This window comes from Cryptomeria japonica, chromosome 2 (assembly GCF_030272615.1).
Source record: "Cryptomeria japonica chromosome 2, Sugi_1.0, whole genome shotgun sequence".
Taxonomy (NCBI): domain Eukaryota; kingdom Viridiplantae; phylum Streptophyta; class Pinopsida; order Cupressales; family Cupressaceae; genus Cryptomeria; species Cryptomeria japonica.
In genome coordinates this window covers 284,923,492-284,941,291 of record NC_081406.1, presented here as the reverse complement: position 1 = coordinate 284,941,291, position 17,800 = coordinate 284,923,492, and positions in this window count along the sequence as shown.

Below are 17,800 nucleotides of genomic sequence, written 5' to 3'. Positions count from 1 at the left end.
AAAACACCAGATCATTCATGAAGAATCATCCTCGTGAAATCTAGCAAGAAGGTTTGCCTGAGTAGTCATGAAGGGGTCAGAAGAGATCAGTACTCCATGAACCATCAAATGTTGCTTGGGTGCAAAAAAACAATAGTACCGGTAAGGCACCTAATCGACCTGTTTATGCAAAATCTAATTCTTCTTCTAGAGAATCTGAACATGATATATTAGGTTTCCACTCCAGATTGTTTGGAAATATAGATAATGTTCATACTTTAGATCAAGGTATATCTCATGTTAGCCTTTCTGGGAGAGATAGGACTAGTTCAAATGCAATCAGACATTCTGTGCCTAGAACAATTGATGGAAACATCAGCTTGATTGATATAGACCAAGTAAATGTATCTGACTCTGATGAGAATTTCCCTGATGGAGATAAAGTGTCACAAGAAATAGAATATTTAAATAGAAAGGTTCATCACTTAATCTCCTTAAGAGCTCAAAAGGAAGCCAATAGGGAAAAGGAAGTCAAAGCAAAACTAATGGAGAGAGATAGGCTTCTTAGACAGATAGCTGATCTTGAATTGTTGACCCAGGAAAAGGGAAAGAGTGATGATGAAGGTCCTGTGATTAGACAAATTCTAATCCCTAAGGCCAAGCCAACATATAGGTCAGTAATCCAACCAAATAGGGAAGTGCTTAGTGATCCACAACCTCCTAATAATAATGTTGATAAAGGGAAGCAGAAGTGGGTGGATGATGGAACTGGATCTAGAAATACAGAGGAGATCTCTCATAGATTATCAGCACATGAGAGAGAGCTGGAAATAATGAGGAAGGAAAAGGAGGATCTACAAATGGAGTTAGAGAAAGGTGAGTTGGAAGAGGCTAACCAGGAAATTAAAAGAAAAATTAGTTATCTAAAAGCTCCCCCTATCATTTTTCCATCAGAAGATCTCAGTAAGCCTAATTCTCGACAAATTTCCGTCCCCCCGGTTAAAATTCAGCCTACTATGCCTATTAATGCAACAAAAATTAATCAAGCCCCTGTAAACAATCAGCATAACCAAATCTCTCAAACCCTGATCCCCAATGTCAGAATGAACATGGGTAATAATAATGTTGTTGACCCTTTCCAAAGGAGACCCATCAATTTAGAGCAGTATAGACAATTGTTTTTTGATGGGATCCCAGGATACCCCAACCATGTTCCTACTGAGTTAAGGGATAGACTCCATAAATTTGCTGGAAACAATGCAATTAGTGCTAAGGAGAATTTAAAATCTTTTAGTGATTTAATAAATGATTATGAGATAGTGAATGAATATGTTATAATGAAATTATTTGTTCAGTCCCTGGTAGATGATGCAAGAGATTGGTACAGAGGTCTCCTAGCTAATAGCATTGGGTCTTGGGAGGACTTTAAGAATTGTTTTCAAGAACAATATGGTGACAAAACTAATGTGAGCTTCATGCTAAATGAGTTTAATAACATTAGAAAATCTGATAATGAAATGGTCATCGATTTCAATGCTAGATTTCAAAAGCCATGCATAGATTGTATCAGGTTATGAGGTTAGATGATAACATGTGTCTGAATACCTATTATAATGCATTTGATTCTAAAATGGCTTATATCTTAAGGGATAAAAATCCACATAGCCCAAGGGATGCATTTAGAATTTCTATTAATGTAGAGAGAAATAGAAAAGCATCCAGAAAGTTAGGGAGGAGAACTGATGGTAGGCTATGGCAAGAAGCGAAACAGCAACCCAACAAAGCTACTAAGGAGGAAGACAAGATAGAAAATTTGGTTACTACTATGAAGGATCTAACTGCCAAGGTAAATAAAAATGACAAACCTCATTATAATTAGCAAGATAGACCCCCTAGGCTGCATGATATGCCCTATAATACCAACTGGAAAGATGGCAAGCTGCAGAATGAGAAGCCTAAAAATACTCAGAGTCAGGATACCCCAGATCCCTTAAAAGGGAAAAATATCCATAATATAGAAAGCACTCCTTGGTGTATTGCTTGTGATGGGCCACATTCTCCTCATTAGTGTGCAGTAGCTCAAGCCCTTGAAGAATCCATGAGACAAGAAGTTGAGCTTGACATTAACATGTTTGAGACCATTGTAGAAAGTGATGAGGAATCTGAACAAAGTGAATTTAGTGATGTGTTGGATAATGAAAGGTCTTTTCAAGGACAACTAACACTGGATTGGCATCCTACTCTGAATGTGGTAACTATAGAAGATGAAGAAATTCATCTTAGAAGGCCTAGTGAGGAAGAAGTAAAGAATCTCATTAAAGCTGCTATAGCTAAGGCAAAGCATTATTATAATCTAAGGAGCACTAAAAGGGATAGTGATCAGGGTGAACCAGGTTCTATGTTTATAAAAGAGGCTCTTCAAAAAAGGGCTACAAGTAGTACTACTTCTCCTCCAATTGGTCAAGAAAAGAAAGAGCAAATTAAAGATGCACCCAAGAGTGCAGATGATAAAATTACCAATGATATACAAGGAGCTGCCATAGCAAAAAGGGCGAGTCAGCTTAAGGCAGAAACAATTAAAACTAATGCTAAGTTGAGCAGCAATTCCACATTTGATATGGCTCAGGCTCTTACACAGATGAAAGTTACTATCCCATTAATAGAATTACTCAAAATAAAAGAACATAGGGATGTTGCCTTGTCTTTGTTTTCTAATATATCTGACAGTGACACAGTCTTACCTACTAGTTTAGTTAAAATTGGAAAGGATCAGGAGTTCCACACCCCAAAGGTTTATGTCGGAACCACTATTACTCAAGAGCCTTCACAGGTAGATCCTTTTTATGTTACTTTGTTATTGAATAACCGGCTGATAAAAAACTATATGATAGACTCAGGGGTAGCTGCTAATATAATGCCTTATGGTGTTATGAAAGAACTAGGATTGTCAGTAACTACTGTATATGGAAAATGCTATGCTATGGATAATAGAGAGGTACCTATGATAGGTACAATGAGAGATGTTGAGGTGAAGATAGCAGCATTTCCTGAGGCAACTTACAAAATGGATGTTATTGTTACTGACACTAAGCCCCATTATGGCATGTTGCTATCCAGGCAGTGGGCAGCAGCAATAGGGGGAAATGTCCAATTAGATTTATCTTATGCCACCATCCCAATCAATAGGAATCAAGTCAAGTTGTACAGAGAACCACGTGCTCCTAGAGTAATTGAAAAGGTGGATCCTAACATGCTCAATTGTATGATAGATGTTGATCTTGATAACTTTAGAGTGCAACCAATTTTGCCCCAGTTGAAGAATATTGACTCCATTATGATTGAATAAGAGTCACAACAGCATGGTTTATGGCAAATGTATTTTGATGGAGCTTTCTCCAAAGAAGGGTCTCAAGTAGGATTCCTTTTTGTATCCCCATCAGGTATAACTTTTAAATATTCTTTTCTATTACCCTTCCAGTGTGCAAACAATGCTGCAGAATATGAAGCCCTGTTATTGGGGCTTGAAGTTGTAAAGAGGCATGGGATACAACTATTGAAAGTTTTAGGAGATTCAGAATTGGTTGTCTCTCAGGTAAGATCCAAATATGCATCCAAAAATGATAGGTTAAAGAGATATAAACATGCAGTTTGGGATGTCATTGAGCATTTTAGTGCATTTTCTATTAATTGGATAGAGAGATCAAAGAATATCATGGTAGAATTTTTAGCTAATGTTGCATTGAAAAATGATGATGCAACACTAACCAGCATATCCACTGTGGAAATAAAATCTAGGCCTGCCATCCCTGACAATGTGTATAATTGGCAAGTTTTTGTCAATGATGAAGATATTCTTAGGTTCATTCAATGTGTTGATGATTATGATGGACAGAAGATTGATTGCAATGCATTGGTGGAAGTGGTTGACAACAAGGAAACAGTGTTCGAAAACGACTTGGTCCAGTTGGAAACAAATGAGATACCTAAAGGGTTGGTAGAGCTAGAGAGCATGTTCAGCTACAATGATAGTCACTTGCATCAGTAGTCTACCACCAAATTGGAAGAATTGGAGGTAAACCTGGGGACTGAATCCTCCCCTAAGTTAGTATACATTGGGAAGAAATTACCCCCTCATGTCAAAACTAATCTTATTAATTTATTGAAGAGACATAAACATGTTTTTGCTTGGTCTTATGAAGACCTAAAGGCGTATAGACAAGACTTGTTTCAGCATGAAGTCCCTTTAATTCCAGATGCTAAGCCTTTAAGAGAAAAGCAGAGACCTATTAACCCCCTGTTAGAAACCAAGATGCAGCAAGAATTGACTAAGTTAAGAGAAGGGGGGATTATCAAACCTATAAGACATTCTTCGTGGGTCTCCAATTTGGTCCCAGTAAGAAAGAAAAATGGGGACATAAGATTGTGTGTGGATTTTAGAAATTTGAATGTTGCTTCTTTAAAAGATAATTACTCTTCCCCCAATATGGAAGCCATGCTGCAGAGAGTAACTGGTTGCGATCTTTTGTCCATGATGGATGGTTTTTCAGCATACAATCAAGTGTTGGTGAAGGAATCTAAACAATTCAAGACTACCTTCACTACTCCATGGGGAACATATGTCTATGTAAGAATGCCATTTGGATTGAAAAATGTTGGAGCTACATTTCAGAGAGCTATGGACATAGCCTTTAAAGAATTTATCAACATTATCATGGTGGTTTATCAAGATGATTTAACCTGTTTCTCTAAAAGGGTCGATGATTACTGTGGACATTTGGAAAAGGTGTTCAGTAAGGCTTTAGAATTTGGTGTGTCATTAAATCCCAAGAAGTGTCATTTTAGTGTCATTGAAGGAAAATTATTAGGGCATATTGTTTCCAAGGAAGGGGTAAGAATAGACCCTGAAAGGATTGAAGCAATAAACAATGTGCCTGCACAAAAAAATGTCAAAGGTATCCAATCTTTTTTGGGTAAAGTTAATTTTGTTAGAAGATTCATTGCAAATTTTGCAGAGATAGTGAAGCCCATTGTAAAGTTTCTTAAGAAGGATACAACATTTTGCTGGAACCAAGAAGCATCAAGGGCTTTTGATGAGATTAAAAGGGCCATTCAGGAAGCACCAGTGCTGAAATCTCTTGATTACAGTAAGCCCTTTTCTTTGTTCTCTTTTGCTTCATACCATACAGTAGTTGTAGTGTTGTTACAAAAGGATAATGAGGGATATGAACATCCCATAGCTTTCTATAGCAAGTCTTTGCAAGTAGTAGAATTAAGGTATGAAACCATGGAAAAACAGGCTTATGCTTTAGTTAAAGTTGTTAAGGTTTTTAGGCCATACCTTGTGAATGCAAAAGTTACTGCTTATGTCCCACATGTTGCAGATAAGGATATTTTCTCCCAATTTGAAGTTACAGGAAGAAGGTGTAGATGGATTAATAAAGTCCAATAATTTGACTTGGAAATAAAGATCACCAAATTGGTGAGAGGCTTAGGCCTAGCCAAGCTTATGACTAAATCTGATCTTCTAGATGTTGAGATAAATAATGTTGAAATCAAAAGTGTTTCACTCACTAGTATTGAAAATCAACCTTGGTACTCAGAGATAGTGCCTTTCTTAAGGGATGCAACATTTGCAGAAGGGATGACACACAATCAAAGAAGAACCCTGAAATTGAAGTCTCAGAAATATGTTCTCATTCAAGGTGACTTGTTCTAGAGAAATAGAGATGGAGGGTTACTAATGTGTTTAGATGAATTCCAGGTGAAGAGAATGTTGATTGAAATGCATAATGGAATATGCAGGGGTCATTACTATGCTAAGACAACTGCCGGAAAAATAGTCCAAGTTGGGTATTATTGGCCTACCTTATTTAAGGATACTCATGAATACGTCAGGAGATGTGACCCATGCCAAAGGTTTTCATCCAAGCTAAAATATGAAGGAGCTCTGCCCTTGAATCCAGTTACAGTAGAAGCCCCTTTTGTCCAATGGGGGATAGACTTTATTGAAGAGGTTGTTGAAAAATCAGGAAGAGGTCATAGGTGGATTATAGTAGCTACAGATTATTTTACAAAGTGGATTGAAGCTATTCCCACCAAAAGAGCTACAAGTAAAATTGTTATTGATTTCCTGATGGATTGTATCATAACTAGATTTGGGGTTCCTGTGAAATTAGTAATGGACAATGCTATGAGTTTTAGCTCAGAAGAGTTTGTCAATTTTTGTACTAGTCATGGGATACTCATGTCTTATTCCTCACCCTATCATCCTTAAGGGAATGGACAAGCAGAATCCAGTAATAAAAGCCTCTTGAACATTATCAAGAAAATCTTAGAAGAAAACAAGAGGTCATGGGATCAAAAGTTGAGACTAGCTTTATGGGCAGACAGAATCACTATCAAGAAAGCCATTGGAATGTCACCATTTGAATTGGTATATGGTGCACAGGCTAGAGTGCCTATAAACAATCTTCTTCCAGTGTATAAGTTCTTGCAAGCTGAAGACATGGAAATGTCAGAGCCTATGGAGGACCGAATGATTCAGATGGTTGAAGTGGAAGAAATCAGGTCATTAGCCCATGAGAGGAACTTGAAGTTCCAATTGTAGTCTAAGTATCTCTTTGATAAAAGGACATCATTGAGGAAGTTACAAATCGGTGATGTTGTTCTTCAGTGGAATGCAAGAGGACAGGACAAAGGAAAGCATAAGAAATTTGAATCATTATGGATTGGCCCTTTTGTGGTATGTGATTTAAATGGAAAGGATTCATATTTCATGAAAAATATGAATGATGAAGTACAGGAATTTCCAATACATGGACAATTCCTAAAACATTGTTTCTCTTGAAGTCCATGCATAGTAGGTCCTCTATTTGTATATATTTTGTTTGCTTTGTGTTGTTGTTGTTTGGGTTTGTGTTTTGGTCTATTTCTCCAGAGTTTCCTGAGTTTCTTGTGTTGATCTTGCGATCAACCATTCCCAATCAGAGCCGTTGTTATCACTGTTTAAGAAATGGGTTTTCTTTTCCCATGATTGGCTAAGTTTTGATTTTTTTGGGTCAGGTATGCTATTAGGTGCTTCAAATTTGTTCTAGGTCTTTAAGGGTTAAGGGTTTTGTTTTTAATCACTCAAGTGTCTAATAAAAAACCCTCTGGCTTCTATTTCTGCATTACTTTATTCACTTAAGTAATGGGTCTCTGAGTCATGTAAAGTGTCCCCCCTTGTTACTTGCCTAGGCAGTCTCTGATTAATTAAAAAATTTATGCCTATCGCTTATGCCTTTTCCTAAATGTTGTCAGGTCTTGTAAGTGTCGCGCAACTTTTAGATTAATCTACGCCTTTCATTGTTTCATTAGGTGAAGTTGCAGGTGCGTTAAGCTATGTGAAATAGCAAAAAGAAAAAGCAGGCTTGACTATGTGTATTGGTGGCCAGCTTAACGAGACCCAATCTCAAGATTGATCCAATGGCTCACGTTGATTCGCAGCCGAAATAAGCAAGTAAGTTACCTTTCGTGAAATGGCGAAAAGGTTTGGTGAGACCCAGTGGTTAAGACTTTTCCACAGCTAAAAGGCGATCAAGTTTAAAAGAAATCAATGGCTCTCATTGTTTTACAGCCAAGAGATGTTCATAGTTTATGCTTCGCGAAATAGCGGAAGGTTTTTGGGCCCAGGTGAAGGAGGTTCCTAAAAGGCATAACAAACATGCAGGTCCCCGAGATCTAATGGCCAGTGTTGTTTTGCGGGAAGAAGGTGCTCACAAGATAGCTTTCACAAAATGGCGAAATGACATGGCATTCCAAGCGGGAAGTCCAGCTGGCTGAGATAACAAATAAGAAGTTGACACGTCAGTTCAGGAATGATCGAATGCCAAGTGGATAAAGCTAAGATAGAAGATCCACATTTGCCAGTTTTAAGTAAGTTGTTAGGTATCAAGCAAGTTCTTGAGATCTGACGGCTAGCGCGGCTTCGTGAAAGGAAGATGCTCGGGGTTTAAAGCCTGCGAAATGGCAAAAGAGCCAGTGGGCCCAAAGGAAAGGTAAGGCATAAATTTAAAAGGCCGATCAACTCCATTTTGATCCAAGGGTTCTCGTTATTTCATGGCTACGAACCAATCGAGGATTAAGGCCCGCAAAATGGCGAAAGACAAATAGAGGTTCTATCTGACATGACGTGGGATGACATTTGCTACTTTATGTGGGGCTCGATGATGACACGTGGTTTTAAAAGAAAGTAAGGGCCCACCAAGGTGTAACCGATGGTTATGTGGGAATAGCGAAATAAGACACGTGGTTGATTCAGAACTGAACCCAGAGGAGATTTCAGGGCTAATAGCTGAGTGCCACGTGGCATTTGTTAACCAGTAAACAAGTGGGGTATGTAATACCCAGATAACGGTCCCACTTAAAAAGTGTTCATCTCAAGATTGATCCAATGCTTCTTGTTGTTTCGTGGCTCAAAGATGGAAGTAGATTAAACCCTGCAAAATGGTGAAAACCGTTAGCCGTCAAGATGAGGCGTAGTTAGTTAAAAGGGTTGATGGTCCCAGTCAGAGTTAAAGGCCGAGCGGTTAGAGTTCCATCTAATGCTATGCACAGATTCATGAAAGGAAAGAGCTTGGGGGTTAAAGCCCGCAAAGTGGTGAAAAGAAGGTAGGGCTCAGCATGAAGGTAAAAAGATCAAATGAATATAAGGACTGATCAGGTCCATCCGATCGGATGGTTGGCATGGCTTCACTGGTTTAAAGTGCACGTTGGCTACTCTCTGTGAAGTAGGGAAAGGATTTTTAGCTCGTTGCCGAATGAGGAAAAGTAAAAGGGTAAAAGTATCGCAAGTTTGATATGATCTAATGGCTAGTGCAGTTTTGCTAGATGAACGTGCTAGGATGTTATGCTCTGAGAAATGGCGAAAGAGCAAAATAGAAAATACACAGGTGTGTTAGGACCCGTTGGAGTGAAATTTTTGAATTCTTCTATGAATTCAATTCTGAAGGGATGGTCGATGCATGGGGTATCAATGTCACAGTTAAGAGCCAGACTACCGTATATGATCTTGTATCAATTGAATGAAGACATCATTTTGAAGAGCTGTTGCAGAGAAGTGGGTGCAGAGTAGATTTTTTGAGGTGCAGAGCGGAATTCTTCGAGCCAAGAACAAGTTCTCTTGTACTCTTGTTTAGCAATTACTTGACAGTTTGTTTCAACTGGAATTTTGATTTGTTACAGAACTGTGTAATTAAGTTGCTTGCCTAGTAATTTTAAGATGGCACCTAAAAGGGAGTTCTCAGGAAAGGTTAATTACCAAGAAAGGGTGATTTGTGATGATTTCCTAGAATAGTTGACCTTGTCAACTAATGTGGCTACTAAGGTAAACGAATTAGTGTCAAGATCTCCTCGCCTGAAAATAGGAGAAGGATTGTACGACAAAGGCAACTGGCTGAGAGACCCTCAGATAGGATTCTCTAGGTTGGGTCTTTTCAAGGTCGGATTCGGCATGAGACATTCCCCAGCCCTAATGAACAACATTTGGGAGTTAGATGTAGGAAAATTGGTAGTTCCTGGAGTGTTCATGGATGTGGACCTTCTATCTCAGGTTGCACACAATTATGACCCCACTACAAAGAGTATTAGGGACATAAATGGAAAAACCCTCATTGAGATTAATAATGAGGAGTTCAGAAATGCTTTTGGGCTTAGTGAATTTTCCAATTTTTTAGAACCCATCAATTTTAAATCACTAGCTCAGATTTACAATGCACAGAGGAATCACCTTAGGAGTGGGCCTCTTTAAGAATTCTTTGTGAAGATAGGTGGGCTAACAGTTGTAGGACCCAATACTATGGAGCCTTTCTCCTTAAATCTGTTCACCCTTAGAGCCAAGGGATTATACTGGTCACTCTACCAAATTTTAGGAGAGGATGCTGAAGCAAATATGCCAACTCATTACATGTTAATGATTGCTCAAATTTTGAATCCTTCTCTGGCAGTGACCTTTGATTATGCTTCCTATGTTACTGATGCCATCCATGAAGGCTTGATAGGGATAAAGAATGGGAAAGTGGATAGACCTTTTGGATGGTATTCCCTCCTCATGCACTTATTCTTGTTCAAGGGTGGTGACTATTTTGCAAATGGAATGGATCTTGTAAAAGAAAAGGATGGAGAGAAGATGCCAGTTCAGTTATGGAGTACAGTGCTTTCATGGGACAGAGAGGACGCTAGCTACTTGAGATTTGATAAGTGCTTTGCATCCAAGATTAGGACTCTTATATGTTCAAAGAATCCAAGAGTCCCTAAGGTTCTTTTGGAATTCATTAGACCAAAAGAGTTTACTGAAAACATTAAAATTATCCATAACTGGGGTGATATGTACCTATACCCTGTCTCTGTTACTACTTATCAAGTTGCCATTAGTTTTAATATTCAAAGTCATACTATATATTCTAGTCGGTTAGCACTACCAAATCATGCAGTCAGTATAAACAGAGAAGTCGGTATGCACAGTCTAGTCGGTTACAGAAGAAAGCAGTCACAGAACACAGTATACACCGAGCTGTCTACCGAGTATCGTTTTGAGACTACCGAGCAGTAAAGTTAACACACCAAGTTGATATTCACTGAGTGAAACGTGTTACTAGATACATTGAACCTAGACATGCATATGAAAATGTGTTACAAGATCGACGCACATCTAACCGTTATTACATTGGAAATTGCACCAGAAGATTGCGTATGATTACAAGGTCAATCTAACCAATGATGTATTTTGTTTAGTTATTGATTCGAGGAATCTTGTTTGTAAGACCGAAGCAATGAATTGGATCGACGTTTTAAGAGATCTATTTATACAGCATGAGTTTAGAGTTAAAGGTGTGTGCATGCATGAAGGAAGACTATTACAGAGACACAAAGGTCACCGACAAGATTTTTAGAGAATAGTCGAAGAACAGAGTAAACAAAAAGGTTTACCGAGTTACTATATGGGTTACCGAGGTATGCTATAAGCAAGGTAATCTTATCCTGAGCACATAGAATTTACTATAACATTTCAGATGTAAAGTTGCAGATGTTTGTAATGATTTTATTGTAGTATTGTGAAGTTGAAAGAGAAACCTTTAATAGAGTAAAAGACTCTAACCAAGTCTATAAATTGTAAAGCCTCTAACCAGGTGCAGCATTCAGAATAAATGTTCTAAAATCCTTTAGCAAGGTAGATCTAACAGATCTTGTTACTCCTAACAGGGTATGCTATCAGAAATAGCTAAATGTAGCTCTAACCGAGCATTCTTTATTATTGCAGTAGTGAAGTTGTGGGTGCCATCCCCACCGCAGTTTTTCTCTCTAACCAAGAGTTTCTGGGTAACCAAAATATATGTGTTATGGAGTGAATCATGTATGATTGTTATCTATTTGTTTTAACTTTATTTTATGTTACTGCACTATTCTGTTTATGCATAACAGTAAAGTTATTATTCAACAAAAAGTTTTGGAGTACTGATTCACCCAGCCCTTCCCAGTACATTATCTTTCCATATTGGGCCTAACAGTCTCCACAATTTTCAGAGTGTATGGTTTCAAAGGCACTCCATTTTTGTTGCCATATCAGGACCCTCTCAAAGTAGGAATTGCAGAATTTCTGAGGTAGATTGGTGGCGTGCAAGAGGAAGAGCTAACAGGTAGAGGTAAAGGGACTATTTTCCCTACAAATACTATAGCACATCAATTTGTGATAACTAAAGGAGGTTGGAAGTGTTTTGAAGATTTCCTTCAACCCTATCACTTATCAACAGCAATATCAAGGTGTGTCAACCCTGAAGATTTCTTCAATGGTGTGTTCAGAAAGAGGGCAGTATGCACAAGTAGACCTCGCCAATTTCAGTTCCCTAAAGACCTCATCTGGAATGAGTTTGACTTAGATGAACAAGAGATAAGGAAAGAAAAGTGGGTGGCCTATAAGAAGGCCCTTGATTTTGTGCACCAATTTGACACCAGCTATGACCCCTTGTCCAGTTTCCACCCCTTTGAAGAAAAGGTAAAATTCTTAATTCTTTGTTTTGAAGATGTAATGCAGACATTGAAAGAAAAGAGGGAAGTTGTGATTAAGAACAACCCTGAGAAAGCAAGACTAGTTTTAACTAGGTCTACAGCTACCAAAGCAATCCCTCCGGGTGATTACATGTTACATAAGAAGTCCAACTATAGTGTGTTGATGCCAACAACAAGGGAGCCTTCTACCTCAAAAGGAAAGAGGAAGATACAGGATGTCATTGACATTCAGGAGAGCCCAAAGAGGCAAAGAGTGGGAAAGGAAGTACAATCTAATGAAACCTTGTATTCCCACTCTCAATCCCCTATTCATATAGGAGATGAATAGGCAGCAGTTGAGCAATTGTTACAATTAGGCAGTCTTGGAGAGATAGCCTACACCTATGATGAAGTGGAAGAGGGAATGCCAGAAGAGCCCCTTAATGCCGAGATGAATATAACCACTAGTGAGTTCAAAGGCCAGGAATTGAATACTGAGATCAAACAAGCCAGTGAAGATTACTTGGCTGATAATGACTTTGTCACATGAGGAAATTTCATGCAATTTGTGTGGAAGCAAAATATTGATCAATTTAATGCTAGGTGTGAGAAGAGGAAAGGTGACTAGCCCCATAAGGATCCATCTGTGGTGGAGGAAGAAATAAAGCAAGAGATGATTACTGAGTTCAAGACCATCACTCCTGAGCAAGGAAGAGACATAGTGGCTAAGGCTGGTGTACTCATTCTCCCTGAATGGGACATAGCGGATGCCTTGGTTTTAGAAGCAGTGAAGAAGGAGACTAAACCTATGGAGGGAGTCACTTTCAACAAGGATAATGCTGCCCTGGTTATGTGGTCTATGAAAAGAGATGAAAATAGAAGGAATAAGGACACCCCAGGGTCAAGTTACCTTGGAGGTATGATAGTGAAAAGAGTACAAAACACTGGGGTGGTAGAAGCTGCAAGCACAGTCCTAGAGACTGCAAAATTTAGTGTTGCAGTAGTAGAAAGAGAGGCCAAGGAAAAGGCAGATCTCCAAGTTAAGTTGGAGACAGTTTTAAAAGCTTACAACAATGCCAAGGAAGAGGTAATAGGTAAAGATAGCATCATTTCCAAGTTGACAAGTCAGTTGGCAGGACAATACCATAAGGTGAGCCTTCAACATTGATGATCTCTTCTTCCCCTTCAAGGCCTCCACCTACTAGCCCCATTATTGAATTCCCACCATCTCTAGCACCTTCTAGTTCCCAATTGATTGAGATCACTCCCCATGAATTGGAGAAGCTAAAGCAGGCTCAAGCCCTATATGCAAAGAAATATGAAGAGAGAGTAAGGGCTACAATTTTGAGTTTTGCTAACACCATATGGTCCTCACTAATGTACAACAACATGAGTAAGATTTTGGAAATGTGGAATGAGCTAAATGGAGACAAGGTTGTTCTAATGCCTATTTTTGACAAGTGGAAGCCCAGAGAGCATGATATAGAACTTATTTGTGTATCTTATGATGAGGCAGGGGTTGACCCCATTATTAAATCTACCAATGATATGACAAAGGATTTAGTAAAGTTGGTAGAAGGAGTAGATAATGCAAATAGAAAGATCAACTTGTACAAGAAAGAGTACACTGATCAAGTTTTTGAATTACTCCTAGGGGGTTTTGCCAGTCCAACACAATTAAAGGATAAACAAATATGGCTTAAGGAATTAGAAGCCAAATTGTCATTGAGAATAGAAGGAATTATTAAGTAAGAGGATGCCTCCATATTTATCAAAACAATCGAGGAGATTGAGAAAATCAAATCTCATTATGGTTTTCTGAACTCAGAGGTCAACAAAATGAGGAACTCTTGGAAAATATTAGCCAAGACAAAAGGAAAAGTGGTTAACTTCTCGTGGCCTACTGATTATGTATACCAGGAATGGACAAGAAAATATGCAATATTGGATGTGGAACAGTTAGAAGATGTTGCAAAAGAACAAGTAGAAGAAGTTGTGGATATTGAAAAAGACTTGTAACCGCATTTGGAAAAGGTTTTGTAACTACTTCTTAAGAGAAGTAATGATTGTAACAAACTCTCCTAGGAAAGTCTGAAGCTTTGTATGCATCCATGTTATTACAAATGGATACCAGGACTAGTAAAAAAGGGATCGCAAGGAATTGTAAGGAAACATTGCAGAAATTTATCTAAGCTTTTTCTAAGTCTTAATGGAGAACATTCAAATGTTTTTGTAATACTTTCTGAAATAATATCAATATGAAGATCATCAATTTTGAGCTTAAAATTTGTGTTGTCTTCAATTATGTTTGGCAAATATTTACTGTTTCATTCTGAGTAATCTAGGGTTATTCCTTTTTGAATATGGGTTGTAAGGCGACTTCAAGTAGATGTGCTTCTTAGCTTTTCTCTTGAGGGGGGGAATTAAATATGCGGGAATCATTTCTATCAGTAAATTCTTTGTGGGATACTTTGAATTTGATAAATGCAGTTTGGTTTGGTGTGAGTGAAATTTTTGTGTATGTCAGGCATATATGGGGATCTGCGAAAACAGAGCTGATAGGATGTGTGGGGATATTTGATTCTGAGAATATTGCCTAAACTTAGATGACTCTATGGCCAATGGATAAGGCACTGGTATCTATTGTGGTTGTCTTTTTACATAGCTTGTAGGTCAATACTGAATATGAGTACAAGTTTTATTTATTTGTTTCTGTTGGTTTTAAGGTAATAAGATCCACTAGTTTTCGGACTGGTTTACTGTGGATTTGTCTTTTAAAAGTGTGAACTCGGTTCACAAAAGGGTATACCCACCTGAACTTTGGACAAGTTCAAAGTGTAGAAGGTTAATCAAACCTTGTCATATGTTGTTCTGAAAGTTTCCTTCTCTTTGATCTCTCTTCTGCGGACAGAGTTTATCATATTACTATAAGTGTCCTAAGGGGAATCATATTTTGAGAACAACAAATTCTTCGAGCCATCTGTAGTCTTGAAATTCATCCAGGAGAAACCATTTCCAAATTAAATCCCTTCCAATCCACACCCATTTCCTATGTCGTGTCAACTGCTCAGCATTCAGGTTCAAAAGAAAAGGTTGCCTGGCCACATTTTGGTCAAGGAGGAGAATCTTGGCTAAATGACTCACCCAAGGGATCCCCACCCCTACTTCTACAAAGATGACAACATTAAAGTTGTCCCTAAGGAATTCTTCTTTGAACATTCTCCTTAATGGCATCAACATATCCACCTTTTCTCCTCCAAAGTCCAGAAGAGGCGACGAGAACTAGGATGTAATGTCTGTGTTAACACAGTATCTATTATCATTTTTCAAAAAATCTTGGCCCAGCACCATCCTCATAGCCTTGTTAGTGAACATCCCGACCTCCTTACAAACTGATTGGAGGGTTGGGTCTTTGATGTATCCCAAAAAGTTCCTTTGGTCCTCCTTAGATGTGGTTCTCAACCAGATAGGAGTGTCCATCTTCAGAAATCTGAATACCAAATTATACAGCCTAAAGACCTAAACTAGAGGCAGAATTTCAACCATCGTTAGCTCCAACAATTTATCTGCCAAAGGAAAATTGAAGAAGAAAGAAATGGAGATCGTCTATAAATAGCTCTTGATACTAGCAATTCCTTCACTAATCATATTAATTTATTTATCCTTTAATTTTTTATAAATCTTTTGTATCTCTCAGTAAATCTTTCTCATAAATACACGAGTGTGTGAAATTGGTAACAACCGTAAACCACTACCAATTACCAAATTGGAAGTTGTGCTTGTTGAGTGGATCGTAGTTAGAGAATGTCAGTGACAAGAAATTAATAAATGTCGATACTCGATTAGATTTGATACGTGTCTACCATCTCCAATTCCATTCTGGGAACTTTCTAGAGAACTACGTTCTCTTCAGAAATTTGGGCTGAAATAAAACTTTAGCCATTTATCTACGATCATCGAACAGTTTTAAATCATTGATGGATTTTAGGTACGTGTGATGTGTCGATGAGGTCACATTTATCGATACATCGTGCAGAGTCCGAACTCAACATGATGTTGCATTAATTAGATGATGAAATGGCTATTAATAGATAAGGAAAATGGCAATGAATTTATGAAATTGCCAATAAAATATTTATTTTTCCATAATTAATGAAATATTAGCCAATAAATGTAAATAATTTTCGAATGGTAGATAAAAATCGCCAATACACTTAATTTTTTTCCTTCTGAGTATAAATTTTCGCCCATACACATATATTTTTTCCTTTAAACAAAAAACATTCGCCTCCGCCATTATGTATTCTCCCCACACAATAATGAATCATTCGCCAGGAGTTTATGGAATTTTCATACCCTAAAAAACATCGGCAACACAAATTAATTTTTTTCCAAATTTGAAAAATATTTCGCCATCAATATGAAATTTTCCACTCGAAAATAATGTATGATTCACCAGGATTTTACACTTCTGCTCGAGGGGTGGTTTCTTAAAGTTATCCCTGCTTGTGATTAAATGTTTCATGTTTTGTTTATTAATGCAGATGAATTGCCAAATATTCAAAATAATTATCATTATGTTCTATTCTATTTTATCGAATGTATTTACGAATGTGTTTGAAGCTAACAAGCAGTCAAAGTGTTATGATTTCTAGTTCAACCACCATGTAGATGATGGTCACTCCTAATTGTTCTAGCTTGTGAGATTTCCTTAATCTCCTCTAAGTCTTTTTTATCGGTTGTCTCCATGAACTTCAACTTCAATTTGAAGTTATTAATTTGGTGTTCAATCTTCTTCAATTCAGTTTTTATTCGTTACTCTATTTTAGGTGGGTAACCTTGTTTTTTAATTTAAATAAGGATCATATGTATAAATATCCCTTCGCTTTCTTCAGAAAGCTAGTTAGTTGGATAGTCAGTAGAGTCTCTCATTTTTGTAATCTGCAAAATTGTTTCACTTCCTTTCAGAAGCTCATCTCAATGAACATGTTCAAATTTTATAGGAGCGAAAAGTGGAGGATTAGGGTGACCTACCATCTTGGTCTCCAGAATTTTTCCTAATCTTTTGAATTTGGATCACGTGCATATTCTTGATCTAGAAAAGATCTCATTTGCCTGTCTAGAAGCTACAAGACCAAGGTGACCTACCATCCTAGTCTCAATAATTCAACCCAAATTTTTAGCTATAGGTTTCATATTATTTTTCTTGCTTAGATCTCTATTTGTGGCTCTTTCTAACATCTGGAACATTCTATTATTTTTGTTTTACTCCATTTCTTTACACTAGGCAAGGATGTAGGCATAGGAATAGAATGGTTAACATGGCTAGTAGGACTTCAACCAAGGACTTCAACACAACTTTTGATTGATGAAAGGAGGTATATAATAATTTTTATTAATAGGAATTCCATAAAATATTAATTGTACACATGTTAGTCATGGGGGAAATCCTATTAATCAAAATTATTATATACCTTCTTTCGTGAGTCTTCCATTTGTTTCACATCCATATCCCATACCAACATACCATAATGTTCCCTCTCCTTATTCTCAACCTCCACTTAAAACAATGTTGCTCCTTTATATCAATCCAATATGTCCAATTCTAATTCATCCACTAAAGCAACTATTAATAACCTAGCTCAAACCATTCCATCCTTTCAACACCAATTGGCTTCTTTAACTCAATCCAAATTAAATGTTCCCACATTTGATGTAGTAGGCCTAATATCTGATGAGATTGTACATGTGGTTCCTCCTAAGCATGTGGAAATTCCCCAATTGGGGTTATATGATGGAC